At 38.7% G+C, this 21,004-nt stretch overlaps 1 non-coding gene across 1 annotated transcript; it reads left to right on the plus strand.

The window, feature by feature from the left end:
- Positions 1–10,081: 10,081 nt before the first annotated feature.
- Positions 10,082–10,203, plus strand: LOC113596551 (U6atac minor spliceosomal RNA). Its single transcript, XR_003417309.1, has one exon. It is a non-coding gene; the product is annotated as a U6atac minor spliceosomal RNA (small nuclear RNA).
- The last annotated feature ends 10,801 nt before the right edge of the window (positions 10,204–21,004 follow it).

A 21,004-nucleotide genomic window follows, 5' to 3' on the forward strand; every position in this document is an offset into this window, starting at 1 on the left:
TATCATTATGTAATTCATCTTCCTTTGCAGTAAGTTTTCCCCTTCTGGAATGTATGTTGTATAGAAGAATAAGGCCCCTCAAGCTTTGTGTTTGCATATGACATTTCCCATACTTTTAACTTAACACTACCACTACATTTAAAGTGAGTTTCTTGTAGACAGCAACTAATAATAAAGTCTTATTTTCAAATCAAGTCTGAATATTTGCCTTTTGCTGGGTATGCCCTGACTATTCACATTTAATGCTATTGATATGTTGGTTTTAGGTCTACCACATTTTGTTTTCTATCTGCCCCATTATTTTCAATCTTGTTTTTCCTGCCTTTTAAAATTGATTTACTTGAATATTCATTACTATTCTAATTTTTTTAATGTTTATTTTTGAGAGAGAGACAGCGTGAGCAGAAGAGGGGCAGACACAGAGGGAGACACAGAATCCGAAGCAGGCTCCAGGCTCTGAGCTGTCAGCACAGACACAGGGCTCGACATAAGGCTCCAACTCACGAACTGCGAGATTATGACCTGAACTGAAATGGGATGCTACAAGGACTGAGCCACCCAGGTGCCCCCATTACTATTCTATTTAAATTCTTTATTTTTTTTGACTATCTTTCATTGCATTTTTTTTTTTACTGGTAGCTCTAAGTATTACAATATGTATTCCTTTACAGTCTAGTCACAGTTAATTTCTCCTTTTAAGCAAAACGTGAAAGCCTTACAACCATTCTGTTTCTTTACCCTCCCTGTTTATTGTTATATTATCCTATCTATTACAACCACATACATATTGATAACCTCACTATACAATATAAATTGTTTGCTTTCAACCATATGGATTTTCAGCAGCTAAAAGGAGAAAAGTAGTTTCTATTTATCCAGATATTTATAATTTCTCCTGCTCTTCATTTCTAAATTTCCAAGTTTCTCTTGGCCTGGACAAGCTCTCTTAGCACATCTTCGAGAGAACGCATGTTGGTGTCCAATTTTGTTTCTTTCATTTTAAAATATATTTTGTCTTTATTTCTGAAGGACATTTTTGATGCATATATAATTCTGTGTTGATAGGTTTTTCTTTCAATACTTTAAAGGTGTTCCACTGTCTTCTGGCCAATTATGGTTTCAGCTGGGAAATCCTCACAAATTCAAATTTTTCTTCTTGTATAATGTGTTACTTTTATTTACTTCTTTCATGGTTTTTATTTTCTTCCTCAGTCTGTTTTTTATCTTTCTCTTTTCTTTTTTCCCCTCTCCACTTTGCCTCTCCCCAAACCCTTCTTCCCTTTGCAGTTCGATTTTGCACCTTCGCATGGTTTTCTTTGAATTGATCCTGATTCAATTTTGCTGAGGTTTATGTTTTCCCCCAGTTGGCAAGTTTTAAGCATGCTTTTTTTCTTTTCTTTTCTTTTTTTTTCAAATAGTTTTTCTGCACTAATCGTTCTCTTCTTCTGGAACTCAAATGACATAGCGGTTAGAACATTTGACATCATCCCGTAGGTCCCTGAGGCTCTGTTACTTTTGTTTGAAATCTTTATTCTTTCTCAAATTCAGATTGGATAACTTACATGGATCATTTTCTGTAGTCTTTTCTTGCTCTCTCCATTCTGGTATTGGGCCCATCCAATTCATTCTTAAAAAAAATTTTTTTTTTTTGTATTACGTTGTATTTTTCAGTCCTAAAGTATTTTGTTCAGTTTTAAAACAGAAACAATTTCTCTGTGGAGACTTATTTCCTTTTGTGTATCTCAAGCATAGTTCTAAAAGCTCCTTAAAGATCTTGCTTCCTAATGCCAATATATGAGTCATCTCATTGTTGCCTTTTGTTGATTGACCTTCCCTTGAGAAATGGTCATATTTTCCCGGTTCTTTTAGTATCAAGTAATTCTTTATTATACTCTGGACATATTAAGAATTGTGTTGTGAAGCTCTGGGTACTGGTTAGGTCTTTTAGGATGCTGAATTCTTGTTGTGGGTTTCAGCAGGCAATCATACTGATTCAGATGAGACTTCAAGTTGCTTCTTGCCTTCTGTAGGGGCCGTTTCCTAACCACCACAGAGTTCAGTTTTCCAAGCCTTTTCTGTTCTTCTTAGGGCCTGTTTTGTGCATTCACGGATCTGGATGAACTTGGTACTTGTGCAGATTCGTACACAGATTTAAGAGAAGCCTCTTTCCAGTCTCTTGTCTCTTGGATTTTTCGGAGGTTTTCAGCCTCCCCAGGGGTTTTTCTCCCCCACTTCTGCAGACAACAAAGAGGATTCCTCTCGGATTTCAGGTGTGTATGTCACCACCAAAGGACAGTAGATCTGTAAGGTGACTTTCCTACACGCATGGGCCAGGAGAGAAAAAAGATCTAAGAAAATAACTGAAAGGCACTCCCCTGAACTCTTTTGCTCACAGTGGCATCTGTTCTTGGTTCTCTGGCCAGAAAAGAAGCGTCTCTCAGGGAGGGTTTGCTTTTTTGCATCCCCTACGTGGTTCTGCAACACAGGTTTCCAGGGTACCCTCGGGTGAAAATCAGGAGATTTAAAAAAATGCCAGGATGTTGGTCACTTGTCCTGGTCATGTCTGAAGTTTTTGTTTCTCTCCCCACTTGCCCACTGTTGTTTACTTTTCAGTCGTCGGTTAGTTGCTATTTGTTTTCGATTCAGAGATGTTAACTGTTATCAATGAGAGAGTTAGTACTAACAAATGAAATTTTACTGAATGAAAAACTAAATCTGGTATGTCCCTCTCACTGGGCTGTTAGCCCCATGAAGACATGGGTTGGGTCTGTCTTCTCCCATGTGATGTTACTAGTATCTGGTCCGGTGTGGTACATGAGAAGGTCAAAATAATTATTGAATGCAATGATAGTGGGCAAAGAATGAACAATAGAATATCGAAATATTAAGAAGAAAGAGAATTTAACCTAGAATATTTATAGGAAATTTAAATGTGAGATGTTCTGAGAACGATGTGTCTTCTGCCTCAAAGATGAGATTAATGACAAAACTCTGTAGAAACACCAGATTTTGGAAGATGTGAGGGGAAGGACTTTGCAGTTGTAACATCAAATAATAAATAAAGCAATAAAGCTCTTGGCAGAGAGAACAAGCCAGAAAGTAATATACTATTCAGAAAACAATAGAAATTGGCATGGATTTCAAAAAATAGAAAAAAACAATCATTTAACAATCTAGGCTTTGTGTTTTGATAAGAAAAATAGTAATGCTCTGTGGTATAGAACATGACGGAAGAGAGGAAGCTTATTGTTCTCTCTGGACAACACACAATGAAAGGCTTGAAAGCCAGAGACAATGGGAACTATCCTTTCTAACTGTTCCAGAAGGGATCAGTATTTGGCCAAATGAAGCTATCAGACACTCAGAAGCCAGATAATAAAATGGTCACAGGTCAAAGCAAGTGACACTTATCTAGGGTCATCAGGACAGAAGGAATGGCATTATATAGAATGGCTGTTGACATCTCTTGGCAGATAACAAGGGGAATTATAATGGGGACTCTCTAGAACAGAAGAGTGATTGATGTTCTGTCACAAAGAGCCACAGCCCATCCAAATGATCGGTCTCCAATGACAGTGTCTTCATTACAGGAAAGAAACGAACACTTCCAAAATGCCTATCATTTGACGGAAAAAGAACAATGTGTTTAAATGACAGAAAGTACTGGAGTACAGATTAGAGAATGGTATGGTTGAATATGAACAGTCTTATTTCAGAACTTTTAAAGTGACTTACAAGGAAAGACTTCTGAAAACTATTTTTAGCATTTGTTTTCAAGAATGAAAGTCCTCAAACACTGAATGTAACAATACTGCCTCCAATTCTGGCAAATTTGAGTGTCACTGGGCTGTAGACATCAAGGACAATAGGTCCTGAGTGGGTGAGGCGAAGAGGAAAATGTGGCACTGGTGACCGCAGTAATCAACTGTGAAAGATTACCTGTTACACCTAAAGAAAGCTGGGAAAAAACTTCCCGCAGTCTAGTGACCTAGCTGACCTACTGAAAAAATCTTAAAGCCTATACTTTTTGTTTGCAAATTAATAGCTTGTAATCAAGTCTTTAAATGTGATTTTTGTCCTACTGGGTGTGCTATAGTAAAATTGAAGTTAAGAGGCAGAGAAAGAAATCAGAACGCTCGCTTTAACGTCTGTTTCATCTGTCAAGATGAACAGAGTCATATGAAGCCAAATTTAAATCAGCATGTAAAATATTATTGATTTATCACACACATAAACACATAAGGCCAAGTGTAGATGGAGTTTAAGAGTGGAAGTAACAGGGGCTCCTGGGTGGCTCAGTTGATTACGCGTCGGACTCTTGATTTCAGCTCAGGTCACGATCTCATGGTTCGTGAGTTCGAGCCCCACATTGGGCTCTGTGTGGATGGTGAGGAGCCTACTTGGGATTCTCTGTCTCCCTCTCTCTTTGCCCCTCACCCCACTTGTGCATTGCATGCTTGCTCACATGCTCTCTCTCTCTCAAAATAAAGAAATCAACTTTAAAAAGAAAAGTGTGGAAGGGACAGTGACAGCAGACTGGACAACAGGTTGTGTAGCTCAATGCCAGCATTACCATCTCCTAGCTGTATCACCTGGGCAGACTCAGGATTTGGGGGCCCAGTTTCCTCATCTTTAAGATAACAGGCTAGCTCAACATTTCGACAGTCCTTCTTGGCTCCTCTTACGGTAACTTGTCGAAAGTGAGGCATTTTTCCTTCTACCATAAAAAATAGAGGATGCATTTTCTCACCTATGCAGATGACACAGATTTCATCACACACTAGGAGATTCCAGACAGATAACTGGCCGTGTAACCTAACCGCCAATCGAAAGAGCCAGAGATCTGGGGCACCTGGCTGGCTCAGTCGGTTAAGCGTCTGACTCTTGATTTTGGCTCAAGTCATGATCTCGTGAGATCAAGCCCCGCATCGGGCTCTGCACTGACAGTGAGGAGCCTGCTTAAGATTCTGTCTCTCCCTCTTTCTCTGTCCCTCCCCAAATTGGGATTCTCTCTTTCCCTCTCTATCCCTTCTCAACTCATGCTCTTGCTTTCTCTCAAAATAAATAAACAAAGAGCTACAGATCCATTATCCTAAAACAAAAGTTGTCATTGTTAATAGGTACCTCCCAACTTCTAACAGATTTTAGGTAACAATCACAGAAAGTGACTCAGTTTAGTATGTTAACCAAGTATAAAGAACCGGCTTATTCCAGAAAGCATGAGAAGTTTCTTTGTTCAAAGCTGAACATTCAGAGATAATTAGACCATATAACTAAAAGCTAATAGAAGAGAAGAAATGGAAAAAATCGGTTAATGACAAAACCCAAATATGGCAGGCAAAATGTAATGTGGTACTCTGGATCCGATCCTGAAGCAGAAAAAGGACATTAGTGGGAAAATGGGTGAAATCCAAATAAAGTCTAGATTTTAGTTAATAGTAATGAACTCATGTTAATTTCTTAGTTTTGACGACTGTACCATGACTATAAAAGGTGAAAGTTGGTCAAGTGTATACAAAGGTCATTTGTATTATGTTTACAATCTGAAAAGTCTAAAGTTATACCAAAATGAAAGCATTTATTTTTAAAGAGTCTTTCTTCAAAGAAAATTTACAAAAAAGTCCATCTTGGAGGCAGTCCAACATGCTGACGATGTAAGAATATCCTGAAACTCCTTCTCCCATGAGCACATCAAATCTACAGCTACATAGGGAACAATTTCACCCAAAAAACACTTGAAAACTAGCTGAGCAGCTCCTTCACACTGGCAATCACCAAAAGGTCCACATCATGGCGGTAGAGGAGGCCGAGACTTTAAACCCCACCGTAAACCCCACTCTGGTATTGTGATCCATGACCGGGAGGGAACTCACAAACCCAGAGCTTCTCCCTAAGGAGACAAATGTTGTACCGCACATCAGTTATCTCAGCTTATAAGCCTTGCCCCTGACAGCAGAGTCCCTATCACATCGGCCTTGGAAAACCAATGGGACTTCCATCCACAAAACTCAAAGGGCTCTAACAAATTAAGAAACTGCTTTTCAGGGGCTTGTTCTCAGACTCACTCCTTTCCTGGCCTCAGCACAAAAGAAGACATTGGAAAAGCCCTCAGAAAACAGGTGGAAGAAATTATTTTGCTAAACTTAAAGCATCAGCCAGAGGATCAGGGGCCTGTTAGGACACTCTCCAGAGATGAAGGTTGTGGCCGGCACTATTTTTGCTCTCTCCCTTGCTACAGCCATGGGCACCCCTTTGTTTGTTTTTCCCTGGCAGGGACCATTTCTACTTCCCCACCGAAGGGCACCATATTTACGCTCTCCCTCTGTCTTGCTAATGCTGGCAGGCGTGATGTTACCAGGTGACATCTTCTACTTCTGTTGCCATTATTATGGCAGCTGCCACCCAGGAGACACGGATTACCTGGCTCTGGAGCCCAAGAAGGGGGTTGTGCTCCCGAGACACGTGGAACTCTAATAATCAGAGACAGTTCTTGGCAGTTCACACCAAGGACGCTACAGAGATGACAGATGGAAACACAGCCCCGTCTTTCTTAGAAAGAGTTGCTTGTCCAGGAGATTCGGCCTGAAGGGTAGGCTTCCAGTCTGGAACACATCTCAGGGCCCACAGAGTCGATCTCAAGAAACGGAGGCTGGTAGACACTCTCTTTGTGACCTCTCTCTGCCTTCCTCCAACTTGAAAATATTTCCCAGAAAGGAGTTGATATCCTAACTTTTGCAGCTGCTGCAAATCACCGGGCTCCAGTGGCATTATGCTCACAGGTCCCATAGGACCAGAACCAATACAGAAAGAAGCATTAAATATCAACCGCACTCAAGAGTGTGTCGAGAGGCAAAAAAAAAAAAAAAAAAAAAAAAAAAAAACCAACCAACTTAAAAAACAAAAAACCAGGAACTCAATCTTCCTCCAAAAGAGGCCTATCAGCTTATCAAACAGAAGACAAGGTTGCTAATTAAACTCCCATTTAGTTCTCACCGTAAACCTTTCCAGAGAACTCAGAAGGTGAGCATTATTTTCTCACTCTAGGCCACACCAGTATCAATTCAAGGAGAACTCTTCTACATGTCTGTTCCCCTAGTTTTTATGCCTGGTGCCCTGCTGGTGCATCTGTGACCCAGGGGATGCTCTTTGACTGCCTGGGTCTGGAGCCAGGGTAGCTGGTATTCCTGGGTCCCTGGTGACTGTAGCAAACGAAGAGACAGTTCTTGGATGTCTCACCCCCGGAGAGTACCGCACAGAGAGTGGCTAGAACACCCCCCTACCCCCGTCCAGACTTTTTGTGAAGGAGACCTCTTTGCTTATCCTGGAACTTCAGCTAAAGGGGCAAACTTCAGGTTTGCTGTATATCTAGAGTCTACAGTTCTTATCAGCGGGCATAAGCTATGGGGATACCATGTCTCTACCATGTCTCTGGGGGGAGAGAGAGGGGCTACCATCTTTGTGCCCTCTCTCTACCTCACCACATTTTTCTGCTATCTCCCTGAAGGAAGCTTATACCCTCTACCAGAGCCCCAACTTTTGCAACATTTACCAGTGGATACGTCTAAATCATCTGTCTTCTAGGTCAGAAGGTTTTTTCAGTTGTAGTCCAAAGAACTGTATATATTTTCATATTTTAAAACCTGTTGCCTGTACTATGTTAAGTAACAGTGATAAGAGTGGATTACTGTGTCTTGTTCCTGACTATAGAGGAAAAGCTCTCAGTTTTTCCCCATTGAGAATATTAGCTGAGGGTTTTTCATATATGGTCTTTAATTATGTTAGGTGTGCTCCCTCTAAACCTACCTTATTGAGGTTTTTATCATAAATGGACGTTGTACTTTGTTAAATGCTTTTTCTGCATCTATTGAAATAATCTTATGGTCCCTAACCTTTCTTTTACTAATGTGGTGTAGCACATTGATTTCCAAATACTGAAAAAGCCTTGCAACCCAGGAGTAAAACCCCCACTTGATTGTGGCAAATGATTTTTTTAAACGTATTGTTGGATTTGGTTTGCTAGTATTTACTGAGAATTTTTGCATCCTGTTCATCGGGGATATTGACCCATAGTTCTTTTTTTTTTTTTTAGTGACGTTTTTATTTGGCTTTGGTATCAGGAAATGCTGGCCTCATAGAATGAATTTGGAAGTTTTCCTTCATTTCTATTTTATGGAATAGTTTGAGAAGAGTATGTATTAACTCTTCTTTAAACGTCTGGTAGAATTCACCTGTGAAGCCATCTGGTCTTGGACTTTTGTTTGTTGGGGGTTTTTTGATAACTGATTCAATGTCTTTGCTGGTTATCAGTCTGTTCAAGTTTTCTATTTCTTCCTGTTTGAGTTTTGGTCGTTTTTTGTGTTTCTAAGAATTTATCCATTTCTTCAATGTTGTACAATTTGTTGACATAGTTTTTCATATCAGACAACAAAAAGAAATAAAAGGCATCCAAATTGGCAAGAAGGAAGTCAAACTTTGACTATTTGCAGATGACATGACACTCTTTATGTAAAACTGAAAAAGACTCCACCAAAAACTGCAGGACTGATAAACAAGTTCAGTCAAGTTGTAGGATACAAAATCAATGTACAAAAATCTGTTGTATTTCTATACACCAATAATGGAGCAGCAGAAAGAGAAACAGGAACCAATCCCGTTTACAACTGCACCAAAAACAGTAAGATACCTTGGAACAAACCTAACCAAAGAGGTGAAAGATCTGTACTCTGAAAACTATGAAACCCTGATGACAGAAACTGAAGATGACACAAAGAAATGGAAAGATATTCCATGACCATGGATTGCAAGAATATTGTTAAAATACTTACACTGTGCAAAATAACCTACAAATTTAATGCAGTCCCTATCAAAACACCAACAACAATTTTTATAGAGCTAGGCAAAGAATCCTAAAATTTGTATGGAACCACAAAAGACCCTGGATAGCCAAATCAATCTTAAAGAAAAGCTAAGCTGAAGGCATCACAATTCTGGACTTAAATTACAAAGTCGTAGTGATCAAAACATTGTGGTACTGGCACACAAATAGACACATAGATCAATAGAGCAAAACAGAAAATCCAGAAATGAACCCAAAACTGTACAGTCAACTAATCTCCAACAAAGTAAGAATGAATAGCCAGTGGGAAAAAGAATCTCTTTAATGGTGTTGGGAAAACTGGCCAGCTACATGCAAAAGAATGAAACTGGACCACTTTCTTATGTGATAAACAAAAATAAATTCAACATGGATAAAAGACCTAAATGTGAGCCCTGAAACCATAAAAATCCTAGAGGAGAACACAGGCGGTAGTGTCTTTGACACTGGCCATATCGAGTTCATTCTAGATATATCTCCTAAGGCAAGGGAAACAAAACAAAACACTCTTGGGACTATATCAAAATGAAAAGCATCTGTACAGCAAAAGAAACCATCCACAAAACTAAAAGATAACCTACAGAATGGAAGAAGATATTTGCAAATAACATATCTGATAAAGGGTTAGTATCGCTTTAAAATAGATAGAACATTTATAAATATAGAGACCGTTTATAAAACTTAACACGCAAAAGTGAACAATCCACTTTAAAAAAGGGCAGCAGACGTGAATAGAAATTTCTCCAAAGAAGACAAAGAGATGGCCGATACATGAAAAGATGCTCAATAGCACTCTTCATCAAGGAAATACAAATCAAAACCACAAGGAGTCATCACCTCACACCTGTCAGAGTGGCTAAAATCAACCGGAAAAACCCAACAGGTGCTGGCAAAGATGTGGAGAAAGGGGAACCCTCTTACACTGCTGGTGGGAATGAAAACTGTAGCAGACACTGTGGAAAACAGTGTGGAGGTTCTGCAAAAAGTTAAAAATGGAACTACCTATGACCAACAATTGCACTACAAGGCATTTACCCAAAGAATACAAAAATACGAATTCAAGGGGATACATGTACCTCAATGTTTCTAGCAGTATTATCAACAATAGCCAAAGTATGGCAATAGCCCAAATGTCCACGGACTGATAAATGGATAAAGAAAAGGTGGTACATACACACACACACACACACACACACACACACGCACACACTGTATGAAAAGAGAGAAGGTTAGCACTGCCCTTGACAAGGATGGAAGAGGCCCCTGGGCCTGACAACACGCATACAGTTAAGGCATTACCACCTACTTTGTGGCACCTACACATATAATGGAACATTACTCAGCCATAAAAAAGAATGAAATCTTGCCATTTGCAACAACATGGATGGAGCTAGGGAGTATTGTGCTAAGTGAAGTAAGTCAGCCAGAGAAAGACAAATACCATATGATGTAACTCATATGGGGAATTTGAGAAACAAATGAGCAAAGGGAAAAAGAGGGAGAGAAGAAAACCAAGAAACAGACTCTTAACAATAGGGAACAAACTGATGGTTACCAAAGGGGAGGTGGGGGGGGGATGGGGAAAATAGGTGATGGGGATTAAGGAGCACACTTGTGATGAGCACTGAGTGAGGTATGGAAGGGTTGAATCACTATACTATACACCTGAAACTAATATTACACTGTATGGCAACTGAAATTTAAATAAAAACTTTAAAAAAGGAAGTAAGGGGTGCCTGGGTGGCTCAGTCAGTTGGACGTCCGACTTCGGCTCAGGTCATGATCTCATGGTTCGTGAGTTCAAGCCCCACGTCGGGCTCTGTGCTGACAGCTCAGAGCCTGGAGCCTGCTTCTGATTCTGTCTCTCCCTCTCTCTCTGCCCCTCTCCCACTTGCACTCTGTCTCCTTCTCTCTCAAAATTAACATTAAAAAAAATTTTTTTTTAAGTAAAAACAATAGATGTACAATATAAAAAGATAGAAAATGTGACATCAAAAACCAACTATGGTGAAGGGAGTATAAATATAGAACTTTAGAATACATTTAAACTTAAGTTGTTATCAAAATGACTGTTACAAACCTAAGTTGTTACATGTAAGTCTCCTGGTAAGCACATAACAAGCTTATAGTAAAGAAAAGATTGAAGTGTATATTCATACTGCTGGAGAAAGTCAGCAAACCACAAATTAAGGGAATAAGACAATAAGAAATAGAGAAGAATTACAAAACAGTCAGGAAATAATTCAAATTGTAATAAGTAATTCAAATGGCAATAAGTAATTCAAATTGTAAATGGAGTACATGTTCCATTCATAAGACACTGTGCTTAAATGGTTTAAAAAAAAAACCTAAGTATATGCTACCTTCGAAGACATATTTCAGCTTTAAGCACACACACAAATCAAAGGGATGGAAAATGATATTTCATGGAAATGGAAATGGAAATGAAAAGAAAGTTGGGGTAGCTACACTTATATCAGACAAAATGGACTTTATTTTTTATTTATTTTTTTTTAATTTTTTTAATGTTTATTTATTTTTGAGAGAGACAGACAGACTGTGAGTGGGGGAGGGGTGGAGAGAGAGAAGGAGGCACAGAATCTGAAGCAGGCTCCAGGCTCCAAGCTGTCAGCACAGAGCCCAACGCGGGGCTCATGAGATCATGACCCAAGCTGAAGCCAGATGGTTAATGGACTGAGCCACCCAGGTGCCCCCAAACAAAATGGACTTTAAATCAAAGACTGCAATAGCAGACAAAGAAGGTCATTATACAATGATGAATGGGTCAATCCAACATGTACATATAAAATTTGTAAATATTTATGCAACCAACACGGTAGCACCTAAATATGTAAAGGAAATATTAAATTTAAAAGGGAGAGACAGAGAGGGGTGTCTGGGTGGCTCAGTTGGTTTAGCGTCCGACTTCAACTCAGGGCATGATCTCACAGTCCATGGGTTCCAGCCCCACATCAGGCTCTGTGCTGACAGCTCAGAGCCTGGAGCCTGCTTCGGATTCTGTGTCTCCTCTTTCTGCCCCTCCCCTGTTCGTGCTCTCTCTCTCGCTCTCGCTCTCTCTCTCAAAAATAAACAAACATTTTAAAAAATGTAAAGGGAGAAACAGAATGCTGCATAACAATAGTCAAGAACGTGCATATCTGATATACATCAATGGATAGATCATAAAGACAGAAAATAAATAAGGATACACTGGCCTTAACACATTAGACCAGACTTCTTAAATATATAGGGAACATTCTATCCAAAAGCAACAACATTAACATTCACTTAAGGGCACATGGAACATTCTTCAGGATACATCCATGTCAGGCCACAGAGCAAGTCTTAATAAATTTAAGAAGATTGAAATCATAACCAGGACCTTTTCTCACCACAGCATTATGAAACTAGAAATTGATGTCAATACGAAAACTAGAAAGTTCACTAACATGTGGAGATTATACAATATACTGTGAACATATGGGTCAATGAAGAAACAAAATAGAAATTAAAACACAGCTTGAACAAATAAAAGTGGGAATAAATTATACCAAAACCTATAGGATATAGCAAAAGCAGGAAAGTTCATAGCAAGAGGAAAGTTCATAGCAAGAAAGTTCATAGCAAAAGTTCTAAGAGGAAAGTTCATAGCAAGAAAGGCCTACATCAGGAAATAAGAAGTATCTCAATTAACAACCTAATCTTACAACTCAGGGAACTAGAAAAATAAAATAGTAGAAAGAAGGAAAAACTACTAGAGTAGAAATAAATAGAGATTAAAAAGACAGTAGGGGGAAAAATCAATAAACTAAGAGCTGATTCTTTGAAAAAATAAACAAAATTTGACAAACCTCTAACTAGATTCTCCAGGAAAAAAAAGGAGAACTCAAATTCAGACATGAAAAAAGAGATGTTACAACTGATACCACAGAAATACGAAGGATCAAAAAGGACTAATATGAACTATTATAAACCAACGCATTTGACAATCTAGAAGAAATGGGTAAATTCCTAAAAATATAAAATCTACCTAGACTGAATCAGGAAGAAATATAAAATCTGAACAGACCAACTACTAATGAAGAGATTCAATCAGTAATGAAAACCCTTCCAACAACAACAACAAAAAACTTAAGGATCACACAGTTTTACTGGTGAATTTTACGCAACTTAAAAAAATATTTTTTTTAATGTTTATTTTTCAAGGAGATAGAGACAGAGTAAGAGCAGGGGAGGGGCAGAGAGAGAGGGAGACACAGACTCTGAAGCAGGCTCCAGGCTCCGAGCTGTCAGCACAGAGCCCGACACAGGACACAAACTCACAATCTGTGAGATCATGACCTGATCCGAAGTCAGACACTTAACCAATTGAGCCACCCAAGCACCCCAATGCAACTTTTAAAGAAGAAATACCAATCTTTTTCAAATACTTTTTAAAAGTTAAAGAAAAGGGGATTTTTCCAAACTGTTTTGTAAGGCCTGTGTTACCCCGATAGCAAAACCAGAGGACACGATCAAAAAATAAAGAAAAAATGACAGGCGATATCCATGATGAATATAGGTTGAAAAATCGCCCATGGAATATTAACAAAACAAATTCAATAACGCATTAAAAGACCTAAATGATGGCCAAATGAGATTTATTCCGGAACACAAGAAGGTTCAATATCTGCAGATCCATCCACGTGATACCACAAAATAAAATGAAGGATAAAAACTATATCATTAGAGGCTCTCACTCAACATGGCATACACGCCAAGATCCTGTGCTCACCCCTTCCCATGGACATACCAAGGTCTGAGAAGGACCTAACGACTAGCATAACAGCTGTTCCACAGCTAAAGATATAAGGAAAAAGCCACATCAAGATGGGGAGATGAGGCAGAAATACATTCAGTTCAGGACCCACCTCCCTGGCATGGTGACCCACCTCCCTGGCATGGTGACCCACCAAGAGAAGGATCACAGACTTGGAGGTCCTTCCTCAGGAGCAAAGGCTTCAAGCCCCACCCCAGACAATACCCCCCCTACCACAGGTACCACTGGTAAGATCAACTCCCATAAAATCTGGCTTTAAAAATCAGTTGTACTCACCTCAAGGATCTTCAAAAACCAACCAGAATCACCACCAGGAGAGCCAGAGGGCTCTAGAAAGCAGAGGCTCTGCTGTTAAAGTGCAAGTACATGAACTCACGTGCTCCCAGACTTAGCACAGAGGCAGCAGTCTGAAACATGCTGCCTGGGACATTACATGAAGATTACCGACTAATTTTAGGTTGTATGCTGGAGGAACAGAATTCTGTAGGAACTTTATCCAGGGATCAAAGTGCAGGCAGGTGCCATTTTTCTTGACCTCCTTCTGCCTAGCAGGCCTGATGTTGGTGAGTGCCAGTTCTGACACCTTCATATACATTCCTAGCAACCCCTACCCTTCCACCATCTTTCCCTGCAGACACACTCCTCCCCATCTGCCCACTCTGGAGCTCTCTCAAAGCCAGCTCCCAGCCCACCAAACCTGATGGTGGCCTCAGCCAGCACTGTTGTCCCCTTTCCCCTCCTGTGGAACCTCACTGCCAAACCTGATGCATGGACTCAGATGGGACCAGCACCCCACAGAGTGGCTACTGTTCTGCCACATCCAGTAGGCAGTCTCAGCTGTAAACTGGGTCACTTAAAAGGGGCCCCTGCATTAGTCAGGGCAAACCTCACCTACCAGCACACCTGCAATATTCATAACTGGGCCTAACAGCCAGCCAAACCTGGGGCCAGCCCTGCCCACCAGGGCACCCCCAGCAGATGTTGCCAGTCCTCTCAGCCAGCCAATCCAGGGGCCAGCTCCACCCAACATCTTGCTGGAGCTGTCACACTGCAGCCACAAGAGAAGGCTGCCTGCAGGGGATACTGGTGGAGGGCTCGGTTCTGGTAACCAGGGAGGATTGTGCTTCTGAGAGCCACAGGATGCATTTAACATAAGACCACTCTTTCAAGAATGGTAAGACAGCTGATCTAAATAATATATAGAAAACAATACAGATAAACCAAATGAGGAGACGGAGAAATATATTCCACAGGAAAGAATAAGACAAAACCTCAGATAAAGAACTAAATGAAATGGAGATAAACAATGGACCTGATAAAGAGTTCAAGGTAAAAGTCACAAAGATGCTCACTGAACCGAGAGAATGGATCAACACGGTAAGAACTTCAACAAAGAGATGAAATATAAATATATATGTTTCAGTGCTGAAGAATAACTGAAAAACACACTAGAAGAAATCAACAGATTTCTGAGGCTAAGAAAAGCCAATCAGCAATCTCAAAGACATGGTAGTAGAAACATCCAACCCAAACAGCAAAAAGAAAAAAAAAAATTAAACGCTAACAATTTAAGGACCCCCTGGGATAACATCAAGCATACTAATACTTACATTATAGGAATCTCAGAAGGACAAGAGAGAAAAAGAAATAATTTCTGAAAACTTCACTAACTTGGGGAAGGACACAGACATCCAGGTCCAGAAAGGTGAGAGATCCCCCAACAAAATAAACCCAAAGAAGCCCACACTAAGACATATAGTAACTCATATTTCAAAAATTAGAGAATTTTAAAAGCAGCAGAAGAAAAACAATTAGGTACATACGAGGTAACACCCATAAGACTTCACGCCAGAACGGAGTGGCAAAATATATTCAAAGAGCTGAAAAGAAAATGCCTAGAACCAAGAATATTCTACTTGGCAAGGTTGTCATTGAGAAGTGAAGGAAAGACAAAGATTCTTCAAGCAAACAAAAGTTAAATGAGTTTATCATCACTAAAGTGATCTTACAAGAAATACTCAAGAGTCTTCTGTACTAGAAACGCCCTAAGTAGAAGCAAATTATTAAAGAAAAAAAATCTTTTGTTGGTATGTAAAACAGATAACAAATCACAAAATATATGGGAAGTTAGATAGAGACAGTTCTTTTAGAATGTGTTTGACATTAAGCACTTTTCAGCTTAAAATAGACTGCTATATACACAGGGTGTTATATATAACCCTCATGTTAACTATAAACCATAAGCTTGTAACAGATATTCAAAAATAAAGAAAAAGGAATACTAACACTAAATTTCTCAAATCACAAAATAAGAGAGCAAGACAAAAAAGGAATAGAGAAGAACTACAAATAAATAATTACTTTAAAGGTAAATCATCTAAATGCTCCAATCAAAAGAAAGATATAAGGTCACTGAATAGGTAAAAAAAATAAGTCCCATTTATATGCCATCTACAAGAAACTCATTTAAGAACTAAAAACACATCTAACTTTGAAGTGAAAAATAGGATAAGAGTCCATGCAAATGAAATGTTTAAAAGCTGGGGCAGCAACACTTACATCAGGTGGGGAAAAGACTTTAAAACAGAGTATAGCAAGAGACCAAAAAAAAAAAGCATTACATAATAAAAGGATCAATTCCACAATATATATCAATTATAAATATCTATATGCCCAACATAGAAACACCTAAATATGTAAAGCAAATATTAAGAAAGAAATTCACAGTAATTTCAAAATAGTAGGGAACTTTAACGTTCCACTTACTTCAATGGATAGTTGATCCACAAAAAAAAAAAAAAAAAAAAAAAACAGTAAGAAAGCATTGGCCTTACACAGTACATTAGACCAGATGGAGTTAACAGATACACACAGAACATTCCATCCAAACAACACAGAACATATATACATTTCAAGTATATATAGAACGTTCTCCAGGATAGACCACATATTAGGCCACCAAACAGGTCTCAGTAAATTAAAGAAATTGAAATGATACCAACCGTCTTTTCTGACCACAATAGTATGAAACTAGAAACTACTTACTGGGGGAAGAAACTGGAAAAATATTAACAGACTACTTAACAGCATGCTACTAAACAACCATTATGTCAATTAAAAAAAAAATCAAAGAAAAATCGAAAAATACCTTCAGACAAATAAAACGGAAACATTGTTCTAAAATCTATGGAACACAGGGGCACCTGGGTGGCTCGGTCAGTTAAGCGTCCTACTTCAGCTCAGGTCACGATCTCTCAGTCCATGAGTTCGAGCCCCTCATCGGGCTCCGGGCTGATGGCTCAGAGCCTGGAGCCTGCTTCTGATTCTGTGTTTCCCTCTCTCTCTACCCCTCCCCCGTTCATGCTCTGTCTCTCTCTGTCTCAAAAATTAAACGTTAAAAAATAAAAATAAAAATAAAATAAAATCTATGGAACACAGTAAAGCAGTTATAAGAATGAATTATACAAGCAATACAGCCCTACGTAAGAAGAAGAAAAAAAAATCTCCAACAATCTAACCTTATACTAAAGGAACTAGAAAAACCCGACAAAGCCCAAAGTTAGTAGAAGGAAATAAATAATAAAGACCAGAGTGGGAATAAGTAACAGTGTATAAAAAGACAACATAAAAGATTACAGAAACTAAGCTAGTTCTTTGAAAGATAAACAAAACTGATAAAACTTTACCTCGACTCATTTTTAAAAAAAAATCTGAATCAGAAATAAAAGAAGTTACAACCAACACCAAGAAAATACAAAGGATTGTAAGAAACTACAACAAAGGATTAAATAATAAATCATTCCACAAAAAAATAATTGGATACATTTCTACAAATATATAATCTTCCAAGACTGAACTGGGGGGAAAAAAATCTAAACAGGCTGATTACTTATAATAAAGTTGAATCAGGAATCAAAAAGCTCCCAACAAACCAAAGTCTAGGACCAGCCATCTTAATAGATAAATTATACTAAACATTTTAAGATGAGTTAATACCTATTCTCAAATTATTACATAAAAGTTTGAAAAAGAACACTTTCCAATTTCTGTAAGGCCAGCATTATTCTGCTAACAAAACCAGCCATAAAAACTACAAAAAGGGGCGCCTGGGTGCCTCAGTTAAGCAGCGGACTTTGGCTCAGGTCATGATCACATGGCTCATGGGTTCAAGCCTTGCATCGGGCTCTGTGCTAACAGCTCAGAGCCTGGAGCCTACTTGGGATTCTGGGTCTCCTCTCTCTTCCCCTCCCCCACTCATGCCCTGTCTGTCTCAAAAAATAAACATTAAAAAAAAAACTACAAAAGGGGTGCCGGGTGGCTCAGTCGGTTGAGCGTCTGACTTCAGCTCAGGTCATGATCTCGCAGTTCCTGAGTTCAAGCCCCACGTCAGGCTCTGTGCTGACAGCTCAGAGCCTGGAGCCTGCTTCAGATTCTGTGTCTCCCTCTCTCTCTCTCTGCCCCTCCCCCATTCATGCTCTGTCTCTGTCTCAAAAATAAATAAACATTTAAAAAAATTTACAAAAAAATAAATAAACCACAAAAAAGTTACAGCCCAATATTCATGATGAACATCGATGCAAAAATTCTTACAAAATATTAGCAAACTGAATTCAACAATACATTAAAAAGATCACACACCACAAACAAGTGATATTTAGTCCAGGGAAAGTCCAGGGATATTTAGTCCATGGTTCAAGATCCACAAATCAACATCATACACTGGATTATATTTCAATAGATGCAGAAAAATCATTTGACAAAATTCAGCATCCATACATGATAAAACTCTCAACAAAGTGTATATAGAGGGAACATACTTCAACATAAGGCAATATATAACAAACCCACCGCTAATATAATACTTTCATAATGAAGAGTTGAAAGCTTTTCCTCTAATATCTGGTACAAAACAAGAATGCCCACTCTTGCCACTTTTATTCAGTGTAGTACTAGAAGTCTTACCAGCAGCAATCAGGCCAGAATAATACATAAATGCATCCAAACTGGTGAGGAAGAAGTCAATTCGTCACTGTTTGCAGATGACATGAAACTATACATAAAAAATCCTAAAGATTCCACACACACACACACACACAAAAACCTCTCAAAATAAATAAGTAAATTTTCAGGATTCGAAATTAATATACAAAAACCCATTGTGTTTCTGTACACTAATAATAAACTATCAAAAAGAGAAATTAAATAAATAATCCCATTTACAACTGCATTAAAAAGAATAAAATACCTAGAAATAAATTTCACCAGGGAGGTTAAAGACCTGTATACCAAAAATTACAACACATGGATGAAGTAAAGATAATACAAATAAATGGAAAATGTGTCATGTTTATTGATCGCAAGAATTAATGTTGTTAAAAAGTCCATGTTACCCAAAGCAATCTACAGATTATGCAATCTCTATAAAATACCAATAGCATTTTTTACAAAAGTGGAACAATTTAAAAATTTGTGTGGACCTACAAAAGACCCTGAATATAGCCAAAGCAATCTTAAGAATAACAAAGCTGGAGGTATCATGGTCTAGATTTCAAACTATACTACCAAGCTATAGTGATCAAAACAGATATATTGGCACAAAAACAGGAACATCAATTAATGGAACAGAATTGACAGTCAGGAAGTAACTCACACTTGTATAGCCAATCTACAATGAAGAAGGTAATAATATATAATGGGAAAAGACAGACTCCTCAATAAATGGTACAGGGACACCTGGACAGCTACAAGTGAAAGAATGAAGCTGGACCACTTTCTTATACCACACACAAAAATGAAATCATAATGGATTGAAGACCTAAACATAAGACCTGAGTCCATAGAACTCCCCAAAGAAAACACAGGCAGTAAACTCATGGACTTCTGTCTTAGCAATTTTTTGGATGTCTCCTGAGGCAAAGACAACAAAGACAAAAATAAGTGATTTGTACTACAAAAGACGGAAAAGCTTTTGCAGAGAGGAAACCATTAACCGAGTGAAAAGGCAAGCTACTGAATAAAAGAATGTATTTGCAAATGATATATCCAGTAAGAGATTAATATGAAAACGACACAAAGGACTCATACAAGTCAACACCAAAAGAGCTAGCAATCCAATTTAAAAAATGGACAGAAATCTTTTTAGTTTTTTTTCTTAATGTTTTTATTTATTTTTGAGAGAGAGAGAGACACAGAGCATGAGCAGGGAAGGGGCAGAGAGAGAGGGAGACACAAAATCGGAAGCAGGCTCCAGGCTCTGAGCCATCAGCACAGAGCCCGATGCGGGGCTCGAACTCACAGACTGTGAGATCAGAACCTGAGCCGAAGTCGGACGCTCAACCGACTGAGCCACCCAGGCACCCCTGGACAGAAATCTTGAATAGACATTTCTCTAAAGATGACACACAGAGGGCAAACAGGGATGTGAAAAGATGCCCAACATCACTCAACACCAAAGAAATGCATATCGAAACCACAATAAGGTGTCACCTCACACTTTCACAATGACTAGTATCAAAGTGTAAGAATTAACAAATGTTGGCCAGGATGTGGAGAAAAGAAAAACATCATGCACTGTTGATGGAATTGTAAATTGGTGCAGACATACAGTATGGAAAACAGTATCACTGTTCCTCAAAAAATTAAAAATAGAAATACCACCCCACCCAGAAATTCTACTTCCAGATACATATTTGAAGAAAATGAAAAACACGAATTATAAGAGATACATATGCCCCTATGTTCATTGCTCATATTTTACAATAACCAAAATATGAAAGCAACCTAAGTATCCATCGATAGATGAATGTATAAAGATGTGGCATATACATACAATAGAATTTTACTCAGCCATGGGGCACCTGGGTGGCTCAGTCGGTTGAGCGTCTGGCTTCGGCTCAGGTCATGATTTCACAGCTTGCGAGTTCCAGCCCTGCATAGGGCTCTGTGCTGACAGCTCAGAGCCTGGAGCCTGCTTCCGATTCTGTGTCTCCCTCTCTCTCTGCTCCTCCCCCACTCATGCTCTTTCTCTCTCTCTCAAAAATAAACATTAAAAAAAATTTTTTTTAAAGAATTTTACTCTGCCATAAAAAGAATGTAATCTTGTTATTTGCAGCAATGTGGATGGACCTAGAATGTATTATTTAAGGGAAATAAGTCAAATACCTTGTGATTTCACTTATATGTGGAATCTAAAAAACAAAACAAATGAATAAAACAAAAGCAGAAAAAGACTCATAAGTACAGAGAAAAAAAACTTGTGGTTGCCAAAGGGATGGGGGCAGGAGCTTGGTCAAAATATTTCAAGGGGATTG

This window comes from Acinonyx jubatus, chromosome B1, assembly GCF_027475565.1.
Source record: "Acinonyx jubatus isolate Ajub_Pintada_27869175 chromosome B1, VMU_Ajub_asm_v1.0, whole genome shotgun sequence".
Classification (NCBI taxonomy): Eukaryota; Metazoa; Chordata; class Mammalia; order Carnivora; family Felidae; genus Acinonyx; species Acinonyx jubatus.